This window comes from Labeo rohita, chromosome 20 (assembly GCF_022985175.1).
Source record: "Labeo rohita strain BAU-BD-2019 chromosome 20, IGBB_LRoh.1.0, whole genome shotgun sequence".
In the NCBI taxonomy this organism is placed as follows: domain Eukaryota; kingdom Metazoa; phylum Chordata; class Actinopteri; order Cypriniformes; family Cyprinidae; genus Labeo; species Labeo rohita.
Window position 1 is genome coordinate 29,911,531 of NC_066888.1, and position 25,271 is coordinate 29,936,801.

General features: G+C 34.7%; 1 protein-coding gene across 3 annotated transcripts in view; it reads right to left on the bottom strand.

Moving 5' to 3' along the window:
* tfap2d (transcription factor AP-2 delta (activating enhancer binding protein 2 delta)) overlaps positions 1-15,224 on the bottom strand; it is a 96,817-nt gene extending 81,593 nt beyond the window's left edge. Inside the window, exons 1-3 of one of the 3 annotated variants that reach the window (XM_051137791.1) lie at positions 15,099-15,224; positions 10,795-10,865; positions 7,819-7,974 (exon numbers count right to left, since the gene is read on the bottom strand). The gene's annotated coding sequence lies outside the window, so the exon portion shown is untranslated. Of the gene's footprint in view, positions 1-7,818; positions 7,975-10,794; positions 10,866-15,093 lie in introns of all 3 variants that reach the window. The other 2 variants (XM_051137789.1, XM_051137790.1) reach the window with 2 other exon arrangements.
* Positions 15,225-25,271: the final 10,047 nt, after the last annotated feature.

The following is a 25,271-nucleotide window of genomic DNA, read 5'->3' on the forward strand; positions in this document are numbered from 1 at the left end:
AAACTAAAAAGGAAATTTAAGCTTTATAGAAATATAAAAAAAACACAATTTAAGCTAATAAAAATGACAAATATGCAACAAAATGACTAAAACTTGAAAACTGAAATAAGTTTAAACTGAAGTACTAAAATTACTGAAATGGAAATAAAAAAACTTTATAGAAATAAATTGCTTTAAACTACTAAAAACTAATTTTATTAAAAATACAAATACTAAAACCTTCAACTAAAATTCAAATAAAAAATACAAGCAAATTTAAAATATTAATAAACAGTGTATAGAACAAAGAAATCTAAAATAAAGTCTCAATACCGTATTAAAATCTGACAAAATACCAACAGTGCAATCAAAAATCAGACATCTCAATATGAACTCAAATATTTCTCATAATAATCTCTGATATCAAATTATCTAAGCTTTTTTTGAGCTCTGTATTGTATATCAACAGCTGAGCCATTTGTGTCTATTTTTTCACTTGTTTTACAAGATTATTTTAAAAGGGCCTCCTCAAATAATGTTGATATTTAAATAAAACAGAAATAAAAACTCCATTAAATCTCATTAACAATGAAAGCAACCTCATTCTTGTGCTGCAAAAGGGTATGATGGGAATTGTAGTTTGTTGTGTCAACCTGTTCACATTCATGATGAAAACTTATTTAAGATACTTATACGAAAACTTATTTAAGCATCCATGCATTTGCATATCACCTTTGCATTTATGCATTTAACAGAAGTGAATTGTTTATTCTGAATTGAACCCACAATCTTGGTGTTGCTTTTTGTTTTAACAGGAAATACATAAACAAAAGAAAAAAAGAAAAGAAAACGTGCTTTGACCATCAGTCTTTACACATTTGTATGCTGGAAACTAAAACCTCAAACCACAACCATATTCCATGGGAACTGAACCTGTGATCTTGGTGTTGCTTTCATGCATTACCACTTGAGCTCCAGGAAAGCTTTATAAACTATTGGTGATTTTAAAAAGTTTTCTTTTAAATGTTTTACCAAAACTTCCAGTTTCAACACTGAGTGAAAAGAAAACCATTTGGCGGCACAGAACGTAAACAATGCCACTGAACCGAACACTTGCGCTTCTTCAGCGGTTTGTATACATTTTATTTCATTTATAAAGTCTTTACTGTGCTGTAAATTGTATTATTTTACGCAACGCAACATAAAGACAAGATGTCAGTCAGCTGTGTCAGTAGCAGTTGTTTCGCAGGATGAAAACGCTTTTTGCCTTGCATAAAATAAATGGATTTTATTTTGTTACTGTACTGAGTTTAATCTTACAATATGTTCTCTAATGTCAGTACTCTTTGTTTATGGCCAGTTTTTGGAGTAAGTCATGGCATCTTTCAGCTACGAGTGAAACGTGAGGCCGCGGTCTAAAGTTCGCAGTTAATCCGGCGAACAGCAGCCCTTCGCCGGCTTTTTCAGTAAAAAGCAATTACAAAGAAAGCTTGAATACCCTAACATTAAAATTCTACTTTTAAATGTTACGTTTTTAATGTCTAAAATACTTGTTAAACAAGTTTAAATGTATGTAATACTGTAAACTATGCTGTATTCACCCAAATAAATTCAATGTCTTGTATTCTGTCCATGTGTTCTTGCTTAATAATAAACGTTCATCTTTTGATTGTTCTGTAATGTCAGTAATTTTGTGTGTGTGTTTTTATGTTCCATTTTTTAAACCAGCAATATAATCATTTTTTAAACAATAGTTAAATAAATAAATAAAATAACTCAGCATGTGTTCTGTCCAATATTTATCCAGCACTGGGTTGCCAAATAACCCAAGTTGAGTTGTTTTTAACCCAGCATTTTTTAGAGTGTAGTCACGTTGGAAAAGTCACACGTGACGTAGGCAGAAGTATCGACCCAGTGTTTACAAAGTGCATGTGCAAAGAAAGTCAAATGCAAAAAAAGGTAAAACAATGATACTGGATGATTGTGAAGTAGGAAGAGAAAATGAACCTTTATGAACCAAAGTACACAGATGAAGGACTAACCATGCCTGACCTTTCCAACGTGATTTCGCAATGTGCCCATTGCAGAGCTAGTGCAAGACGAGCATTTGTGGTTAAAACGTATATAAGTCATCGGATGCTAAGTTTACTTTTACATGTCGTTTGAACATTGATTGGCAGTGTATGTACAAATCTACCCTATAATGATAAAAATCCATGCTGTGGTTTTTAATTAATCTGTAAAAATAATATCCCCTTTTTCAAATCGAGCCATTCTCAGATGCCTGTCTTTGTGGCGTCACACTGACAGAGGCCACTCCCACGATAGTTGACAGTCCGCCCTCTTTGTTTCGATGCCAGAGCAGGGATGTAAGTTAGACAAGAATATCTCCGATCGAGTGATTGAGGTGTTGTGTTACTGGATGTAATAATGAATGTAGTGGTCGTCATTTACTCCCGACATCTGAGCTGCTACAGATGCAGTGGATTAAGTTTGTTTGTGAAGGGAATGCACTTCCCGATCTACATATATCCATCTATATTCGCGCAAATCATTCGTGATGCTTCACTTACAGCAGAAGTGAGTATAAGGGTTTTTTATGAATCTTTGCGATCGCCTTTCCAAATAATGTGCTAGTGATTTAGTGGCAAACACGCAAAATAAACAGGCAAAGAGAAGAGAGGGGCGGGCGAGCAGAGCTTATTTGCATTTAAAGCAGCCTTATTTTTGCAGGGCTGTTTTTGGCAAGACTTTTATAGACTTTTCATTAAGACCCTAAAGAATCATATCAACTTGTGGAAAATGGGCATCCGATGACCCCTTTAAGAAAATGATTGATTGTTTCGCTAGACCCTTATTCCTTTTGAACCTGCATTCAAACTGCAATTTGGACCTTCAACCCATTGGCCACCACTGAAGTCCACTATATGGAGATAATTCCTGAAATATTTTCCTCAAAAACTGAATTTCTTTACAACTGAAGAAAGAAAGACATGAACATCTTGAATGACATGGGCATGAGTAAATTCAATAACTTTTAAATCTCAATCTTTAAATAATTTTACCCACTTGTATGCCAGAAACTACAACAGAATATTCCTCAAAAAATACAGATATCGCCACTATGAAAGAAAATTGGTAAAGAATTTAAATTGTCATTCAGAAACTGCATGTAAATTTCAGAAATAACTACAAAGAAATGGCAAGTAAACATCCTATTTTAAAGCAGAAAGACTAAATAGCTACTCTAATAATGTTTTATTGACAACTTTGAAAAAACATTTTTAACAATGTAGCCTTTCTGAAGTTATACCTCACACAAAAAGTCAGTCTCATACCTATATAAGCTGTTCATAAGCCTCATGAAAGATGGAGATATTTAGCGCCTTGTAAATACTTCTGAAGCCTGTGCTAAGGGTGTATAATGATGTTTACAGCAGCCGTATTAAAACTGCATGCGCTCACCTGTGTTAGCAGAGGCTAGTCCCTCTTCCCTTAGGCAGGTTACGGTTCTCGCTCTCAGAATGGCCCGAGGCCTCGGTTCTAACACACTCATCCAGACATATCTCCTATCCCTTAGTTCAGCTCCCTCTACTGCTGTCTGCCGCTCTTCATCTGCCTCTTTCTTTTGCTTTGTTTTCTTTATAACCAATTATACCTTCCTTTCAAGCCATTACCGCTTGTTGTCTCATCCCTTGACCACAGCGATCCCCTCAGGTTGTGGTTTCCAGCATGCTAATGGGCGCCATGATTACGTAAAGACTGATAGTTACTCACATTTTCTGTATTTTGTATTGACGTACTTCCTATTAAAGCAGGAAGGTGGCGTTGGAACACGTTAAAGGCCTTTAAAAAAAAATGCACACCAGCTTTTTATTTCATATCAAAGCCATTTGGCAAGACTTGCTATTGCTAGTGGAAGCACATTCTCCTTCTCAGATGCACTGGTGTAAAATAAGTCATCATTATTGAACAGCTGTATATTATACATGTTTATCAGCCTGATCAGTGTTATTTTATATATTATTACATTATTTATTAGCTTTTGTTTCTATATTTTCACATTTAAATCTTATTTTAATTTAGGTTTCAGTAAATTTGTTCTGTTTGTCAGTTTATTTGTTTCTATTTAACTTTAATTTATTCTCATTGCAGTTTTAGTAATTTTAGTACTCAAACTTTTTTTAATTAGCTGCTGAGGCAACTTTTTTGCACATTTTATTATTTTTTATATTTCTATTTAGGCACATTTTAGTTTTAGTAATTTTTTAAAATTTAATTAATTTTTAACGTTTAAAACGTAATTTATTTTAATTAGTTGCCTAGGCAATATTTATTAGTTTTTCATCTAAAATTTATGTTTTAATTTTTTACATTTTATTATTTTTATTTTAATTAGGTGCCAAGGCAACATTTCTCATTTTTCAAGGTTTTTTTTTTTATTATTAATTTTTTTTTTACGTTTTTCATCTAATAATTATATTTTAATTTTTTACATTTTATCATTTTTATTTTAATTAGGTGCCAAGACAACATTTCTCGTTTTTTTAAAGTTAAGTTTGCTTTTGTCTAATATTTATATTTTGTTTATTTATTATTTTAAATGTTATTATTTTTCCTCATTTTTATGTTTATTATTTATTTATTTTTTCATTTAGAATATTTTTAATTACAATTATTTTTAGTAAAATTGGACATGGACAAAATGAACAAAACCCACAAAACCAACAGTTTTACTCCATATATGCTATGGGATAATCTGGAAGACGTCAATTTTGGAGTGTTTGCTAATCTGCAAATCATTGCTAAAATGTTCCCTGTCGAACGTTTAAACAGCAATCAGCAGATGCAATGCTTACGAATATATTGTCTGCTTTTTTTAAGACGTTTATCAGAACACAAATATAATGCTTAAAGCATGTAATGCTTTTCAAATTATGCACTCTTTCACAGACGTGTCGGGACATGTGCGTGTGCTTGGAGAAAAAAAATGACATGACAAGTTTAGAAAAATAAGAGGGAAAAAACAACAACAAACCCTGTTTACTCTTTAAAAACATCAAATGCAAGTGATACTGACGGAGGGCAGTTGTGCATCTGTTGGAGCCAGATTCATTTTTGAGCCCTCAGTAACCAACCCCTTTGATCATCATATTCAAGAGCTGTTTGCACAGCAAAACAATATAGAATTTATAACGTCTTCTTAAATATGCAGTTTATTTACATTATTCTGTTCTTTTTTATTTGTGTACACTTATTTTATTTTATTGGTGCTGTCAACTAATTTAAATACTTAAAGGAATAGATGACCCACCAGCCAAACCATGAAAAACCCTTTTGGTACTTAAAATAAAAAAAAGGTTAACTAAAATAAAATACAAAAAAAGTTTGTTTTATATTTCAACCAGCTGCAAAGGCAACTTGATGTAACCAATACGATTTTTAATGTTTTAAAGAAGTCTCTTCTGCTCAGAGCCTGCATTTATTTAATACAAAGTACAGCAAAAACAGCCAATTTTTAATATTTCAAATAACTGTTTTCTATGTGAATATATTTTAACCCCCCTAACTGATGCCTCAGTTTACTTCATCATATTACAAATAAATCCTAATCTAATCATGGAAAGGTATCATTGGAAAGGTCTAAGACTCCTAGATATTTTACCACTGTTTTGTGTTAAAAATGATGTAGGAAAAGTAATAGATTAATTTATGGCAAGAGTGCACCTCAAAAATCTACATCATAACAGGAGTTCTGACCTTTGTCACAAAAAGACTTTCTTTGTTGCCTTTTTCCCTATCATGCTTTAGAAATCATAAGAAATTATATATCAGTTGAAAACTTAAAATCTCAAAATTCATCCTTTGAACACCATTTTAAAATCAGACATTGCATTACCATTGAAAATGTACATTAAAATCATATTACAAAATGTTTTTGTTCATGAATTATAAAAATGCAGGTTTCAGCACCATTACTCCAGTCTTCAGTGTCACATGATCCTTCAGAAATCATTCAATATGCTGATTTGAAGAAACATTTATTATTATTATTATCAATATTTAAAACAGTTGAGTACATTTTTTCAGGATTGTGTGATGAATAGAAAGATCCAAAGATCAGCATTTATCTGGAATAAAAAGCTTTTGTAACATTATACACTATACCATTCAAAAGCGTAATTCACAATTACAGAAATTAATACGTTTATTTAGCAAGGATGCTTTAAATTGATCTAAAGTGATGATAAAGACATTTATAATGTAACAAAAGATTCCTATTCCAGATAAATGCCAATGTTCTTCTGAACTTTCTATTCATTAAAGAAACCCGGATAAAAAATAATAATAATAAATGTTTTTTGAGCAGCAAATCAGAATATCAGAATGATTTCTGAAGGATCATGTGACTGGAGTAATGATGCTAAAAATTCAGCTTTGAAATCACAAGAATAAATTACATTTTAAAATATATTTAGATAGAAAACAGTTATTTTATTGTTTTTGCTGTACTTTGGATCAAATAAATGCAGGCTTGGTGAGCAGAAGAGACTTCTTTAAAAAAAACATTAAAAATCTCACTGTTCAAAAACTTTTGCAAAAATAAATAACTATAGACTAAATATATTTTTTTTTAAAATAAAAATAATATGATACTAAAATAACACAATTAAATTAAAACATTTTTAAAATGTAAACATTTAATTAAATCACGTTAACCTTAATTATGTTTTAAATAATATTTTTTAAAACAATTACTGGCACTTTATCTGTGCATGTGTGTAGATGTTTTGGCAATACAGTATGCAAAAACAATCATGCCTGCTTGAAGTACTTTGAAATGTTGAAGCTGTGACAGCATTCCAGGCGTTAGTGCTATCAGTGACAGAAGCGCTGCGCAAACCCGCATTATGTTACGATCACACACTGCTTTAGGGAGCGGGGCCTGACGGGTCACGATCCCGATGTCCCGCTCGTGGCGATCCGAGATAGAGAAACACACTCACTTCAGATGCTAGTCTTGTCTCTTCCCTCGCACCGGCGTATGATGCTAAAGGGCTAATCCACATATTAAAGCTAATTTATGGAGATCCGGTAAGCACTGCCTTTAAACATGCAGTCAAATTAATATTCAAATGTAATTCCTCACCTAAAGAAATAAAACATGCTAATGGCATACTAATTTAGCTGCAGCTGCTGTTGCTCAGAGGGCTGATGGTCTGATTTCTCAAGGCCGGGTATTTAACACCGCAGCCAGAGAGTAAAGAGAGAAATTTTCTTGCCGCAAATGAATTAGTAAACAGCGAGTACGTGTTTGTAGAAGCGTGTGTCGGCGGTTGTAAACGTACGCTGCTGGATGTATCGTGTCAAATAGTTTGTTCGTAACTGCATACGTCCTCTCAGGCCAGAAAAGGGTCACGTTTTAACTTTAACCTCGTCTCACGCAGGGAAACTATTTTTTATGTGAACTCGATTTAGATGTGAGGGGAAAACGCACTAAAGCGACGGATCGTTCGGATTGGCGGGAAAGTTGCGCATTAGCTGCCGCCACCTGTGGCTGTTTTCCGTATCGGCTGTTTTCATGCGTGTCTACGGGGGGATGAATAAAACAAACGAAAATATGAAAATATAGACATTGGTTTGTCATTGTGTGCCGTCCTCCAGGGGTGCCATTTGCATATTCATATTTTCGACCGGATACATGAATAATTTCCCCCTCTCTCCAAAGGTTAGGGCTCATTAATTAAAGCCCAGCAATTAGAGAGAATATTTTCTATTATTAATTGTTTTCGTGTGTGTATGTGGCGCCACACGGAGCTGTTATAATTTATAACTGACCTGAACTCGTCTTTCTAGTTTCCACCCGGTTACCACTGAAAGCCAGTTCACCTTGGGCAATGACAATCTCCAGCTTAACCTCTCAAAGAGCCGCCACAGGGCAGTTCCTCCAGCCCAACAAACAGCTCCTCCTAGATCTTCCACAGGGAATTGACTCTGCACAAATGAATCGGACCAGAGAACGAGTGCTTACTGAGCTCTCAACAAACCGTTTAGGCGAACTAGAAACAGATTGAGGGATGCTGATGTGGACAGATCGGGAGTGTTTGTGATCGAGAATGGATTTAAAGGTGAAGCGAATGCCAGCGTCAGCAACGAGAAAGCCCCGCCTCCAAACCCACGCCATTGGCTGAGCCAGTACCACTGCATATAATTAAACTATTTTAAAGTTAGAAAAGGCGCATTTCAGCTTTAAAGATGAAAACAAAACAACCAATGTGTAGTTTTCAGGGTTGATCCTCAGAATTAGCTTAAAGCTGGTACATTTTTAATTTTATTTTATACATCATCTGAAAGTTTTCAACTGACAGTTGTTTTGTTAGGATAGGACAATATTTGGCCGAGCTACAACTACTTGAAAATCTGAGGGTGCAAAAAAATCAAAATATTGAGAAAATCACCTTTAAAGTTGTCCAAATGAAGTTCTTAGCAATGCATATTACTAATCACAAATTATATTTTGATATATTTATGGTAGAAAATGTACAAAATATCTTCATGGAACATTCTCTTCACTTAATATCTAATGATTTTTGCATAAAACGTGATCATTTTCAACCATACAATGTATTTTTTGGCTATTGCTACAAAAATATCCATGCTACTTAAGACTGGTTTTGTGGTCCAGGGTTACAATGGGTTTTCAAAAAATATATTTTTTGCAGTTTGTAACGTAGCTGTTCTTCAATGTAAACAGTCTGCAAAGCTGTTAATCAAAAAAGCGCATGATAAATAACGAAAGAGTCAACTCTGAAACGTCTTAACGAGTCGTCATATTTTCGAATCTTGTTACCTATATACGTCACTAGGTAATATATAAGCATAATTTCTGCCTGCCTGCGAAAGCAAGTTTTGTTTTCATTGCCGAAAGATGATGTGAAGAATCAGTATTTAAAATTCATTTTTTTTCTACGATACCATAGCAAAACAATTCAAACCTTTTTTTCTATGCTTGTCATTTTACAGAGGACTGCTTCTGTAAACTTGGCGAGTTCAGTGCGCAATTTGCTAAATGCTTGTCCATGAAAGATAAGTCTGTACCTTTTTTGTTTGGACTGACAAGCATCTCCGAACCACAACCTGCAATACATTATGTGTACATTTTCAGCTGAGTGCTCAAAATGTCTTTTTTGTGCTAATATTTGTGCTAGTGCAGTTTTAGGTTTTCAGGTAAACCACAATATTACTGTCTTACTAAAAATAGATTCACTTACATTTTATACGGAAAGACCAATCACAATAGACTTACAGACCTTAAGCTCAGAACTGCTTTGAATGAATTGTTTCGAAATCATTGCAAAATGATTCTAATATTAAATGTATATTCTGAGGAAATTACGTTTTCTGACCTTACATGCATTTAAACCTGTTGTAGGGGACTCCAACACAATATTAGGACACTTTAAAATACCATATGACCTGCTTTTGAAGTCTTTCATGCTCGCCAAAGCTGCATTTTTCTATTTGAATATATCATAAAATTTATTTCTGATATACAAAGCTGAATTTTCTGCATCATTACTCCAGTCTTTAGTGTCACATGATTCTTCCGAAATCATTCTAATATGCTGATTTGCTGCTCGAAAACATTTGGTATTGTTGTTGAAAACAGTTGGGCTACTTAACATTTTTGTGTTAGCCATATTTCAGGATTCTTTGATGAACAGAAAGTTAAAAAACAGCATTAATGTAAAATAGAAATCTTTTGTAACATTATAAATGTCTTTACTATCCCTTTTGATCAATTCAATGCACCTTGTTTAATAAAAGTATTAACTTAACAACACATGAGCCTTCAGAAATCATTCTAATTTGCTGATTTGCAAAAAAAATCTTATTATCATACACTCTCAGAAAAAAAGGTACAGTTCTGTCACTGAGGCGGTACCCTAAGGTACAAAAGTGAAAAGGTACATCTTTGTACCTTACCTACCCCTAAACAGTAGATATTAGCACCTTAAAGGTACATTTTAGTACTTTGAAAGTGCATACTGGTACCTTAAAGAGACATACTGGTACTTTAAAGGTACATATTAGTACTCTAAAAGTACATATTTGTACCTTTTCACTCTGTACCTTAGGGTACTGCCCCAGCGACAGCGCTGTACCTTTTTTTTTCTGACAGTGTGGCAGTTGTGTTGCTTAATATTTACCTTTTTTGTTAGGATTCTTTAAATAATCTAGACAAAAAAGAAAAGAAAATTGCATTTATTTGAAACATAAATTTTGATACATTATTAATGTCATTACTGTCACTTTAATTTCTAAAAAGTATACATTTTTTACTGACCCCAATGCATGTGTGTGTCTGTGATAAAAAATAAAAAATGTTTCTTGAACATCAAATCAGCATGTTAGAATGATTTCTGAAGGATCTTGTGACACTGAAGACTGGGGTAATGATGCTGAAAATTCAGCTTTGAAATCACAGAAATAAAACACATTTTAAAATATATTCAAATAGAAAACAGTTATTTTAAATAGTAAAAATACTTCAAAAAATTTTACTGGTTTTGGTATACTGTTAAAATATATTCAAATAGAAAACAGTTATTTTAAATAGTAAAAATACTTCAAAAAATTTTACTGGTTTTGGTATACTGTGGATGTAATAAATGCAGACTTGGTGAGGAGAAGAGACATTAAAATCTTACTGTTCAAAAACTTTTGACTGTTAGTGTATAAGGACTGTGTGCTGATATGTGAGTTTGAAGTTTTCATGTGCTGCTTAAAGGTGGATAAATATTAAATGATTACCTCAACAACAGATCAGACACGATGGTTCACATGGTTATTGAAGCCTGCAGTTTTCAGCAAAATGGAAATATCTGAAAGAGAAAAAAAAGTTTCCAGTGAATTCTACAAAATTTTGAATCAGCTGATTCAAAAACAGTTTTTAAAGGCACATTAGTGTTTTTACTTTACTAAAAAGAGCATTAAAAACAAGCAACAGTTCCTCGTGGTCACCTAAATTCTCAACAAGAAAATCACCAAACAAACATCAAATCCACCCTAGCAAGAATAATTCAACGCCATGCAACCAAACAAGATTTGAGCCATTTGGTGGCACTAACGCACAGGAAGCTGTTTTCCAAACAGGCATGAAAACACCAAAGAACGAAGCATCTAGAACAAACTTGACAGCTTGAAATAAGATGTCAATTAATTACGAAGGGTACAAATTCAGTTTGTGTTGAGTGAAATAACATCTAGTTTGTGGATGTGTGCGTCTGAATATTTGTCCATTTCTGTCTCCGCGTTTTGAATATATTTGTTGATTTCGGGGCGAATAATGACGGTAAATCAACTCGCTTCAGACTGCTTTAATCGTAATTAATTACCTCCTAGTTTCTCTGTCTCGAAAAAAAAGTAGTGCAATATTTATTAAATCACAGCAAAAAATTTGGAATGTTGAGGGGGGAAAAAATCCTTGAAATTTTCATCAAACGTATTCTAATCAGGCAGTCGTCAGGTCAGCTAATGAGATGGCAGGAGTGAGGGCCTGACACTGCAGGCTCTGCCAAACGACTACCTCCCTCTCTCTCTCGTTCTATCAGTCTGTATCCCTCGCTCGCTCGCTCGCACGCTTTTCATCATCGCTGAAGCTCATTAGTCCATCTTTCAGGCTTCCATTTGATTATAATTTCACTTTTTAAAAGTGAAAAATATTTCACTCATTTACTCTCATTAGTCCTCAAGGTCATCGTTTGAAGCCGCTCCTGTCAATATAAGATAAATCGACCCTTCGCTTCCTCTCCCTCTCTCGCGCGCCGATCTCCTTCAACGCTTCAGAAACGTCTCTCGCTGTCCTTTTGCTCCAAAGTTACGCGGCTGTAATCATCTCTTCCTCCCGTCCCTCCGTTTCACTCACACCATCCTGACAGAAACTAGCGGAAAGGCAAAGTGAAAGACAAAGACCCAGAGACGAAGGGAGAGAGACTGGCTAAGCATACTACTACTACTACTATTTCTGCAATATCTTTATATGGCATGAATAGTAAGATACAAATCCATCCAGAGACTCCAAAATCTAGTGTGCTAGTTTATAGGCAGCATCCTAAATGAAGTGAGGATGAACACTTTTTACGTAGAGCAACTCTGTCATACAAATAGTCTAAAAATACAAATATACTGCATAAATGTCCATTTAAAATTCTGAATAGATTTTATGGATTCCGTTGTAACGTATAAATATATACACAGGTCAAAGATGTTAAGATGTCCACATCAAAAGAAATTTACAAAACTGATTTTATGTCCATAAAGCACATTAAATGTAACTACTTTTAAGGTTTCAAATAAGTTTTGGAGAATAAAATGACAATATTTGGTTAAAATAATGTTACATTGTCATTCAGTGTAACACAATATTTATGTACAAATTCAAACAACATGACTTGTACGTATTAAAATATATAAAAGAATAAGGGAACATATTGTGTGTTTTATTGTGTTTTAAAAGAGTGAAAAAATCTTACTGACAAATTAGCAAAACCTAGGAAATTTTTAAAAACGTAGTATTACAGCTAATTAATATTTGGGGTGAAAGTAATTCATCTTTTAATATGTCATAAATTGTTTTTTGTTGTAAATATGCCTGATTGTTACACTGAATGACATTTTAGTAGGTGTCTTCTGTAATTAGAGAAAATGTATGATATTTATTTACAGAAAACTTTTTTTTTCTTTTTTGGAAAAACAATTTAAACCTTTAACTATCACACCCATTTTTGAACACAGACATAAAAATGCACTATCCAGACTTCAATTTTTATAATTCATGAATGAAAACATTTTGTAATATGATTTTGATATACATTTTCCATGGTAATGCAATGTCTGATTTTAAAATGCCTTTCAAAGGATGAATTTTGAGATTTTAAGTTTTGGACTTATATATAATTCTTATGATTTCTAAAACGTGATAGGGAAAAAGACGACGAAGAAAGTCTTTTGTGACAAAGGTCAGAACTCATGTTATGATGTAGATTTTTTTAAGTTGCACTCTTGACATATATTAATCTATTACGTTTCCTACATAAAATATCTATTTAGGAGTCTTAGACCTTTCCAGCGATGTATAGTTTGTCATGAGTAGATTAGGATTTATTTGTAATATGGTGAAGTAAACTGCGTCCCACAGAGGGGACGGTGACAGTTTAAGGGTTAAAGCAGCTTATTGTTTTTATGCTTAAACCCTTTTTCGTCTCTCTGACACACACACATATGTACTACAGATCCATTTTTTAAAATGTTTCTGAAAGAAGTCTCAAGGATGCATTTATTTGATAAAAAAAATCTTTTTAAAAATCTATAAAGTTTTGAAAAAATCAGTAATATTGTGAAATATTATTACAATGTAAAATACCTGTTTTCTATTTGAATATATTGTAAAATAGAATTTATTCCTGTGATGCAATGTTGAATTTTCAGCATCATTACTCCACTCAGTGTCACATGATCATTCTAATACGCTGATTTGATGCTCTAAAAGAAACACTTATTATCAGTGACCATATTTATTATCATTGTATTTTTGTACATTTTGATAATGAAATGTATTTAGTCAAATCATCATGGTAAAAACCACTCACTTTAAAGGTGAATGGTGACAAAATTAATAATAAATAAAAAATTAAATAATAGAATAATTATTATTTATTACTATAAATAATTATACATTATTACTACCATGTAAGGAGATATGTAATTTCTTTTTCTTTTTTTAAATAATATTTAAAATCTATTTATAAAAGATTTATTTCAAATAAATGCTGTTCTTTTGAATTTTCTATTAAGGAATTCTAAAATTATGTTTTCCCTCCAATATTTAAACTAATGGACTGAATAACAGTAATGCAAAGTCTGACGCATCACATGGGTGTGTGTTTCTGCTAAGCTCCTGTTTAAATGTGGTGTGTTTGTGTGTCTTTAGTTGTAAACGTGGCGTGTGATTGAGGCCTAAGGCTGACTGCAGAAATTAAAGCACAATCGATACTGACTGATGTTTCTTCCTCTGACGAGTCTCCACCAGTCACTGTGTGTGTGTGCACGCACACTGTCATACGCTCATTAGTACGGCTGTTTCATGGATTAGCAACTTCTGTATTAATTGCTAATTGCTCTTAATGACATTTAATGACTGTCAGTCAGTCCAAGTCCCGCCCCCTCAAGCTGTCAATCAAAGGTCCCAGGTGAATTACTGCAGCACAAACACACGTTTGTTTGTTTTCTATTGGTTTCTACAGTTTTTACCCTGAGCTATGATATTTTCTATTTTCACTTTGCACAAACTGTCTCTTGGTAAAGGAAAACTACCAACTTTCACCTGTACAAATCATCAAAAAAAAGAAAAAAGAAAAGAAAAAAAGTGCAATAAAAAAAAGAAAAAGTCACAACTTTTCTAGAATACAAAAAAAATTGAAAAAGAAAGAAAATTTGGAAAAAAAACTTAAATATTCTCCACTTGTATTTTTTATATTTTTTATACAAAATATTTATTTTATTTTAGACACTATTTAAATGAATTTGTTTATTATTTATCTGAAGTTGGCCATAAAAATAATAATAATATCTAAAAAAAATAAAATTAAATAATGTTTTTTATAATTACAGTGAATAATTGTCAATCAAAGCTGATATTTTTTTTTTATTCAACTGCCATTTTCGACTCAATTACATCATTCACAGTGGTTATATGGGATGACCATTGCATTGCATCTTCAAATATATTTCACATATAAGTTTGTAATGTCAGTTTAAGATCTTGTTGAGCTGATTTATTACTTTGAAGCCCCATGAAGCAAAATAAATGTAAAAAAAAAAAAAAAAACTTCTAGAGCCAAAGCCACTAAAAAAGGGGGTGGTTACTATTGCATTCTGTAGTCTGTCTCTTGTTTATATGTGCGTGTGTGTTTGTTCTGAAGCTCCGCCCCTGACCGGGGTCTCAACCTCATATTTAAAATATCAGACAAAGTGCTGTGATGTCACAAAGCATCAGTGTCCAGCAAACTCGCTCCGTGTGTGTGTATGTGTGTGTGTGTTAGAGAGCTTAACTGAACCTTTTTTCCTGTTATGCACTCTTTTCTTTTCTTCCTCCATCTTCCTGTCACTCTTTGCCGTGTCCCTTCCTTTCCATCCCCGCTCCAGTCTCTCCCGGTGTCTTTAAGCTGCTGAATGCAGGATGCTCTGCACAATCTATAGGCCTCAGGGATACAGCAGAGAAGAGAGAGAGACAGAGGGAGAGAGAGACAGGGCACTCAGTCAGTGTCTGCAGATGAACATGGTGCCCAGAGCGAGACAAACAGGAAGCTCATTGAGCGTCTCGAACCCTGACAGCACAATCAGCCTGACACGGCAGCCATGCACACACATGCTCACATGCATAGCATGCTGCTTTTGTCATTTGAAGTCCACTCCATGTGACGACACACACACACAGTTTACTTAGCTATCTAAACCTAACCCTACCTGTAAACATTTCATTTTTTGAAAAGAATGCAATACTGTTTTAGTCTTTCTACTGCAAAATGTGATGTTTAATTAAATTTGCAATAATTTGTGAAATGCAGCAATTTAAAAAAAAAAAAAAAAAAAAAATCCAAAAAACAAAACAAAAAATGCATTGAGGCTTTGTCAGGTTTAGCTTGACTTGAAGCAAGGAAATTTATATTGAAAATGTATCTAAATGAGGATGTATTATACAATTCTGTTAATTTTATATTAGACTAATTCTAAACACTAGAGATGCACTTAAACCCAAACTCCTAAAATTTGCAAAAAAACAAAACTTAATTTAACTTAAAGTTACTTAATTTAAACATCCAAATAAAGAAATAATAGACTTCGATAATTATTCCACACGAATCTAAACCCTTTTTTTAAATGTGTGTGTGTGTGTATTCCCACATATTATGACAAATGCATAAATGTAAATGTAAAATTTTTTTTTTTGTAAGATTTAGCGGGCAAATTTGCATCCAAAGTATGACCTCATATTTGACCTCACTACCACTTAGTTATAAGTATAAATTTAATGCTAATTATTACCACCCTATAAACCCTGAACTTATAATTCTTAAAGGATCCTTTTAAGAGCTAATTATTCATGAATATTTGTCACAACTGAGAATGTCCCTATTGTTTATCAGCTAATTTGTTACAAAATATATCTAAGTAAACCAACATATTTATGTAAATTAGGCCCACAGTTGATTTATATAAAGCCAAATACAGTGACTACAGACCAGAAACCAGTCACCAAATACAGCTAAACCCACACCACAGAAATATTTAGGCCTAAATTTACGATAAATGTATTTGAACTGCATATAAAATTTCCATTTTTTTGGATTACACAGCTTTAACATAAACTATTAAACGTAATGCGACGCATATTTGTGACCCTGGAGCACAAAACCGGTCTTAAGTACCAAGGTTTATTTGTAGCAATAGCCAAAAATACACTGTATGGATCAAAATGATCAGTTTTTCTTTTATGTCAAAAACTTAATATATCCCGATATTATATCTTAAGATATTTTGTAAATCTCCTACTGTAAATTTATCAAAACTTAATTTTTAATGAGTAATATGCATTGCTAAGAACATCATCTGGACAACTTTAAAGGTGATTTTCTCATTATTTTGGTTTTATTGCAACCTCAGATTCCAGATTTTCAAATAGATGTATCTCAGCCAAATATTGTCCCATCCTAACAAACCATACATCAATGGAAATCTTTTTTATTCAGCTTTCTTATTTATTCAGGTGATGCATAAATCTCAATTTTAAACAAATGACCCTTATGACTAGTTTTTTGGTCCAGGGTCACGTATAAACCTGGTTACTGTGTGTTAGTGTGTAATTAGTACTATTACAGAAATCAGACCAGTTTCTTTTACAAAGATTGACAAATATGCACCAAATCAAGCCTGTTTATGTTAAAACTGTGTAATCCAAATGGATGGAAATTTTACATGCAACTCAAATACATGAATCTTAAATTTAGGCCTAAGTATTCACACTCTCATCCATCAAAAACACACGAACAGTTATAGTTAAACTGATCCTGAGATGTTCAGAAACAGATACACACCAAAATAACGACCCCTGACTCACACATACGCACACATGGACACACAGGCCTCAGAATGAGAGCGAGGACTGCAGTGTGGCAGAAATTTCAGAGGGATGAGTGAGTGTGTGTGTGTGTGTGTGTGTGTGTGTGTTTGGAGGTGGGGTCTGGGGGGAGTGTGTGTATGTATGTGTGTGTGTGTGTGTGTGTGTCTTTGGGGTGGGGGGGGGAATGGTGTCAGCTGCACAGGCAGCAGAAAGCAACATCTTAATAAAACAGCCCGAGGCAAAATCCCATTAAAGACTTCACAGAGCAGCCAGGTACACACACACATAGACACACACTCACAATATACAATACATCTGTCTGTCTTTGTGTATGACAGTGTGTGAATTCATTTGGACTGTGTAAGCCTGTGTGTGTGTGTGTGTGTGTGTGTGAGGGGTTACAGACCTCACTGCGACCTCAGTACCTTCAGAGGTGTTCAGAGAATACCAATAAGAAAGAGCAATTCTTTGATGTATTTTGTGTGTTGGTGAGAGATAGAAAACTTTTTTTTTTTGGTGCGCGTACATTTTTTGTGCTGCTGGATTGTTCAATATTTCACTATATTTACCTTTACAACAAGTCATGGAGGGAGACAGTTCTGTGAAAGCAAACCCGAACCAATCTGGCCAAACAAACACGCGCGCCGTTTACAAATAACGATCGCTGTATTAGCATTTTATGTATGGAGGGAGATGAGAGCGCGGAGCATTAGCACACATAAAAACACCCAAAACTGTCAGAGCGCAAATGGGATGTCGCGAGAGGGAAAGAGAGAGAAAGAGACAGACGCAGAAGTTAAAACTCCCTGGCTTTTTCTGCCCAAACGCAGAACTTCACGTTTTTGTAAACTATTGTTATGACAGCATGTCACTTCGGTTTGAGCGTCAGCGGTTAGCGCGCCGAGCGCAGCGGCGCGGGCTGAGCAGGGCGGTGCAGCGATCTTTAGCGAGACCCTAAGGCTATTGTCATAAAGCTCAACGGCGCTAACAGCCAACTCTAATTCACTTGTCAACTGCCTGATAAAATACTGCACAAATGCCATTTTAACTGAAGCAGCTAATAGGGAAGTTTATAGGTCTTCTAGTGCGCCGCGTGCGTGAGAGCGAGAGTCTTCTTCACACCAGCCGTCATCTAAAGCATATTAGAATAATCAGGCGGAAAGAAATCCTCTGCATTGTCTGGTTAAGTTGATTCGGTTAAGTCGACTGTTAACCCTTGTAATCCAGGCAGCCAGCGAGTCCTGACCCACGCGTTAGACTTTGAATGCTAAACTAACCCTTTAATCTGAGGCGAGATGCGTTAAGAGCTGCTATTGACTCCGGCGCTAATGAACACAGCTCTGCTGCCCAGAGAAACAAGTACAGAATTGACTGCACTGGATATCAAACTAACAACAAAAAGATTCGGTTTCCGTCACGTGATGTGATGAGAGGCGTTTAATTAAAATTAAAGTATTGGAGGCATGCAGGATGCTCAGGTGTCTGTCTGCACCTGGAGGCAGGAAGCGATGGATGAAGCTTGTCTTGTTATTTCAATCAGTGAAACTGTGAGTTATGAATGCTGAACTCTTTTTTGTAAAGACACCCAGGCCTGTGGCTGCAGAAATGTAGAGAACACAGTATTACTGTGGTATTTTATGATTACTGTTTTCACACTATTTCACCAGTGCTGGGTGAAATATTGACAAACCCAGCAACTGGGTTGTTTTGACTCAGTGCTTGGGTTAAATGTTTAACCCAGTCTTCTGGGCAGTTTTCTTTAACTCAATTATTGCTTAAAAAAAACATATTTCTTGCTTAAAATGAACCCAAAATACCTTGGACGTTAAAATGCATTAGCCTAATATGTTTAATAAACTAACATTTAAGTTGAATAAATAATAATTAAGTAATAATGTTCACCTTTTGATTATTGCTGATGCCTCTAGTAATTATTGGTCTGATTTTTAACGTTACCCTACGTTGTTTTTATTTTTAACCAGCCATAAAGTAATTTTTAAAAAATAGTTGGGTTATATAATACTACCCAGAACCACTAGGTCAAAACAACCCAGTTGCTGGGTTTGTCCAGTCTTCACCCAGTGCTCGGTTGTAGCTATTTAACCCAGCATTTTAGAGCGCATATACCATTTTTGCATGATATATTGGCAAAAACAATCATAAAGTCAGCATTAGCTACATTCAGCAGAAAATTGTAAGGAAACAAGGTGGTTGAGTTTGGACATGTACTTTGGATGTAGGCCTACCTTGAAAAAATATAAGCTATTATATATCAAAATAACATGTATTTTTATCTGATATCCTCACTTACCAAAGTTACTGTGTGGTAGCATGTTTTTAAACCACGTTTCTTAAAGAATACCATGGCAGTAACATTGCACCACTTTTAAAAGTACATAAAACAAACATGGCATTATGTTGGTACAATAGGTCAGCAAAAACAAACGCAATTTCATGGGCCAAATATTATAAACGATTAAAAAAAACACTACTTGCATATACATGATGGTCTAAATCTACATACAGAATACCATGGTAATATCACAGTACTTTTTTTGTTTGCTTGTTCACGGTGTGCTCGTAACGCCCCCTGCTGGCGCGAACCGCTGCTCGTATATAATTAAACCCGCGCAGCTTCCGGGTCAGAAGAGCTAAGCGCGCGAAACAGGTAAGGCCTGCTGAAACTCACGGTGGCGGGAAGCCCGCGGAAGCGCCTCTGCGCTGCACTGAAGCTGTCTCTACCGTTCACAACGTCTGTTTACAGTCGTTTTACCGGGAAATCTACTAGCAGAAGTAGTAAATAAGTTAATGAACGTGGAGAAAAAACATCCGGTCAATATTACTGTGGCAACAGCGACATCTGCTGAGGACTTACAATCACTCTCTCTTTACCACAGTGCCCACAGTTCCCGCCAAAATACCATACTGCAATAACACTGGTGATTTTGACTGATTTAACACTATAATAAAAGTATTGTGTTGACAACAATTCTGAAAGCTTCTCCTGTTAAAAGGAGATTACATATTAATTCATCATTAAGTCGACTGGACAATACAACATTTTAGTCATGCTAAATTACACCATACAGGAAAAATGAGGAAGAGAACATAACTATGCCCTGCTCATTACGGTCATGCCCTACGGGCATATGTGTGAACACCATACATAAAGGCATAACACCTTGTTTTGAAATGCTACCTTGATAATATAGCAGCAAAATCTAATTTCCATCAGTATAGACTGTACTGTATATAGACCATTTCGTCAGATGTAAACATACTGGTCCCGATACACTTCCTGTTTCTTTTTTTTTTTTAACTTTACACAAATATCACAAAAAAATACAACCAACATAACATTTGACTGGATGAAAATGTTACATTAGCACCTTTAAGATGTATTTGTATATGTGAAATAAAATAAAAAATAAAAAACAAAAAAACAGGAAGTGCTTCTGGACCAGTGTTGTTTACATCTAGCGAAATGGTCTCTTTAAATATGTGACCCTGGACCACAAAACCAGTCATAAGTGTCATTTTTTTGAAATTGAGCATTATACATCAGCTGAAAGCTGAATAAATAAGCTTTCCATCGATGTATGGTTTGTTAGGACAGAACAATATTTGGCCGAGATACAACAATTTCAGTATATGGAATCTGAAAAAAAATCAAAATATTGAGAAAATCTCCTTTAAAGTTACTAATCAAAAATTAAATTTTGATATATTTACAGTAGGAAATTTACAAAATATCTTCATGGAACATGATCTTTACTTAATTTCCTAATGATTTTTGGCATAAAAGAAAAATCTAGAATTTTGACCCATACAATGTATTTTTGGCTATTGCTACAAATATACCCCAGCGACTTAAGACTGGTTTTGTGGTCCAGGGTCACATCTGTGACCCTGGACCATAAAAACAGTCATAAGGGTCCATTTTTTAAAAATTAAGATTTATGTATGATTAACATGTATAGTTTGTTAAGACAGGCCAATATTTGGCCGAGATACAACTATTTGAAAATCTGGAATCTGAGGGTGCAAAAAAATCGCCTTCAAGTTGTCCAAATGAAGTTCTTAGCAATGCATGTTACTAATCAAAAATTAAGTTATGATATATTTACGGTAGGAAATGTACAAAATATCATCATGAAACATGATCTTTACTTAATATCCTAATGATTTTTAGCATTAAAAAAAAATCAATGACCCATAATAACAAAGTGAAAGGAATTCAGTTGCTCACTTTTGTTTATGAAGACCCTTTGAACTCCCACAATGCAATACAAAACCACTAATCATCAACCGCTCACTATAATAACTAATAATAGCGGATATTTGCTCACACTAATATTTACTGTAAAGCTGCTTTGAAGCTGCTTTGTATAAAGCATTATATAAACAAACCTATCCTAACCTGATATTTCATCATGACACTGTACTTTTTAATTAAAATGAAGAATAAAAACAAAACATACCAAATGGATTTTGATGCAATGATAATTTGCAGGAACGTCATCAGAATCCAAATTTAATTTGAACAAGGCCCAAACTCATCTTGTTGAGATCTGATTTGCATTATAGGAAACTTGGGAGACTGCTGTTGTGGAGAAACTGTTATTAATGCAGTCAGAAGAAAAATAAATGATCAAAATTTGTAGCAATTCATTTTGTTAACAAATCATCCCTAGATACTAATCAAAAATTATTCACAGAGAGCCACTAAAAAGATTCATTTGATAAAATGGTGTGTTCATGAAGTTAAGTCAATTGCATTATTTACATCTGAGTTGTGTTAGATGTGTGTGATGTGATCATTTACACATATGCATTTCTACATGTGTGTGTGACTTACATGCAAGGTGTTGTTTTGATTGTGAGAGATGCTAAAGAGTGACTTTCCTGTTGGTTGTGTGTTCATGTGCACGTTCTGGCTGGGGTGTGTGTGTGTGTGTGTGTGTTTGAGTAATGGTACCTGTCTGGAATGATTGACTCTCAGGAGACAGATGAGTGGTGTCAGGCTGTCAGCGTGAACTCTATCACACCAGCGCGTCTCTTTCAGACGCAGAGAACAGAGAGGAGAGACAGACAGACTGAAGGAGTGCAGCTCTGTCTCTCTGTTTGCTTTTCGCTCTGCTCGCGATCTTTTCCCTCCAGCCCTGCACATTAAACAATTTACCCAAACTTTCCTCGCAGTGCCGGAGCGAACACAGGCGCTAAATGTTTTAGCTCGACAGTAAACAGGATCTCAGATCAGATTTTAAACTCATTTAAATTCACATTCTGCACTTGCTCTGTGCGCCAGGCACTAATAATATGCTAAAAACATCAGATATTCAAAACAGCTCAAAACACTTTCAAAATTATGCATTTCTGACAGCGAGAAAACAAAGAATGTGAAGAGCGATGACAGCGGATGGAGGGATGAACTCGAGAGATGGTGGAGTGAGGTGGAGGCCAGGCGATGAGGGGTGAGCGGTCAGACGGCCCGGAGCAGACGATGCTCCTACTGAACAGAACCGTCTCAACAGAGGGTACGGACAGGTCAGAACCACAGGGACACACGGAGAGACAGAAACAGAGAATGTTATTATTTTTACTGCTACTTCTGGCACCTAATTATATTTTCGGTCATTGTTTTTTCTGTAATGATGCTTTGCCAAAATAGTATGTAATCATGCCAGTAAAGAGAGTAAAAGTGAGAGTCACAACTGCCCATCAGGAAATGACAAGAATAATAGAAGGAAAGAAATAATGTTAGACAGACAGACAGAAACCTATATAGCTAGCTAGATAGTTAGAAAGAAAGAAAGAAAGAATGAAAGAAAGATAGATTGACAGAATGATTGATACAGATAGATAGATAGATAGATAAATAGATAGAACAATATATAGATGATAGATAGAACGACAGAAAGAAAGAAAAGAAAGATAGATAGAACGATAGAACAATAGATAGATAGATTGAACGATAGATAGACAGATAGATAGATAGATAGATAGATAGATAGATAGATAGATAGATAGATAGATAGATAGATAGATAGAACCACAGAACAATAGATAGATAGGTAGATAGAATGGTAGAACGACAGATAGATAGATAGATAGATAGATAGATAGATAGATAGATAGATAGATAGATAGATAGATAGACAGGCAGATAGAACGATAGATAGAGCAACAGATAGAACGATAGATAGATAGATAGATAGATAGATAGATAGATAGATAGACAGATAGATAGAACGATAGAACGATAGATAGAACCACAGAACAATAGATAGATAGGTAGATAGAATGGTAGAACGACAGATAGATAGATAGATAGATAGATAGACAGATAGATAGATAGATAGATAGATAGATAGATAGACAGATAGATAGAACGATAGATAGATAAATGATAGATAGAACGATAGAACGATATAGATAGACAGATAGAACGATAGATAGATAGAACGATATATAGATAGATAGATAGAACGATAGATAGAATGATAGATGATAGAATGATAGAACGATAGACAGATAGAACGATAGATGATAGATAGATAGATAGATAGATAGAAAGAACGACAGATAGTTAGAAAGAGAGAAAGAAAGATAGATAGATAGATAGATAGATAGATAGATAGATAGATAGATCATTTAAGTGAAAAATTATTTTGAAAAATGTCTGACTTTCCAAAAGAAGTCATACTCTCCAGCATCATTTGAGACATTCCAAAGAGCATCTTGAGCTTCAAAGCAAAGAAAATCATCTGTCCATCGCTACAGATAGTCACATGATCAATAACACTTATTTACTTACATTTATATCTAAAACTAATAGTCAAACTCAAACAGTTTCTCTAATTTTGTCATAACTTTCCTTTGTTTAAAATCTTGAAATCCTAAAGCTGTTTATTTCCGATTTCCAACATGGTCTCAGACTTTTGGATCCTGCTGTATAATGCGACTTCTTAAGGGAGCCGGAGAAATGGAGAAAATGCGGGGAACACAGGAAGGGTTTTGACTTAACAGAGTACGGCAAGGTTACAGGAGTGATGGAGAAGTGTATTTGAGAGCTAAAGTGTGTGTGAGCGAGACAGAGAGCAGCTCTGAGACTAATTAAACGAGCAGAAGGCAGAGAGTGTTCTGAAGAGAAGCCATCGCTGGGCCGGGACTGAGGTAATGATGGAAAAAAGGATTTAGTCTATCCACCATCGCTCCATCCTCTCCTCCCTCTCCCTCGTTATTGAGCAGGTGTCCGTGTCCCAGCGCAGTGTGTGTATGTGCGCGCGCGTCCCGACGGAGGCTTTCACAGCTCTCGGCTCTTGTGACTGTAGCTCCTTCACCGGGGCTCAAACTCCCATTTACTGACAGATACCGTATGTACAACATAAACCGCAACCAAGCGGCGGTTCACACATTAAATCATCTCAAGCAGTGCTGGGGAAGCTACTTTCAGGGTGATTTCACACCAGAGCTTTAGGACTTGAGGTCAAATCGTTTGGTTTGATCTGAAAGCAGTTGAAGTTTGCTTAAAAACTTTTGAAGTTTGGCATGGTTGTTTACAGTTGGTTGTGTAGAAATGCACTGCTATGTGTGACTGTTTGCTTAATTGCATGTCCCAGGTCATGTTTATTATAGCAAAAATAGCCATTTTACTATAATAAGGCATTTCTGAAAGCTGCATGTCAAATAAATTGCCCTCTTGCATCAATACATCGGCAGAAGGCAAATGCTAGTGCGCGTAAAGTTCTGGTGGTAAATCCAAAGCTGCAAAACATGAATAAAACAGTGATGCTGACATCTTATCGTCCTGAGGGGTTAGCTAGTTACAGTGGTAAAAAGCCTGTACTAGTATTCGGCGATACACCCAATAGTACAATGGGGACAGGGAGGTGATATCAAGCTGGGGAACGAACTGAACCAAATGGGGGAAAAGCCTGAAACTAGTTTGCCAGGCCACAAGCTACTCATAATTTAAGTAGTTAAACCTATGCAATCAGATATTTAAAATCTGGGACCATAAACTTAAAACTGGTCATTAAAAAAGTAAAAGTATTTAAATAAATATTATCTCAGAAGTTTTTTTTTAAAAAAAGGATGCATTAAATGT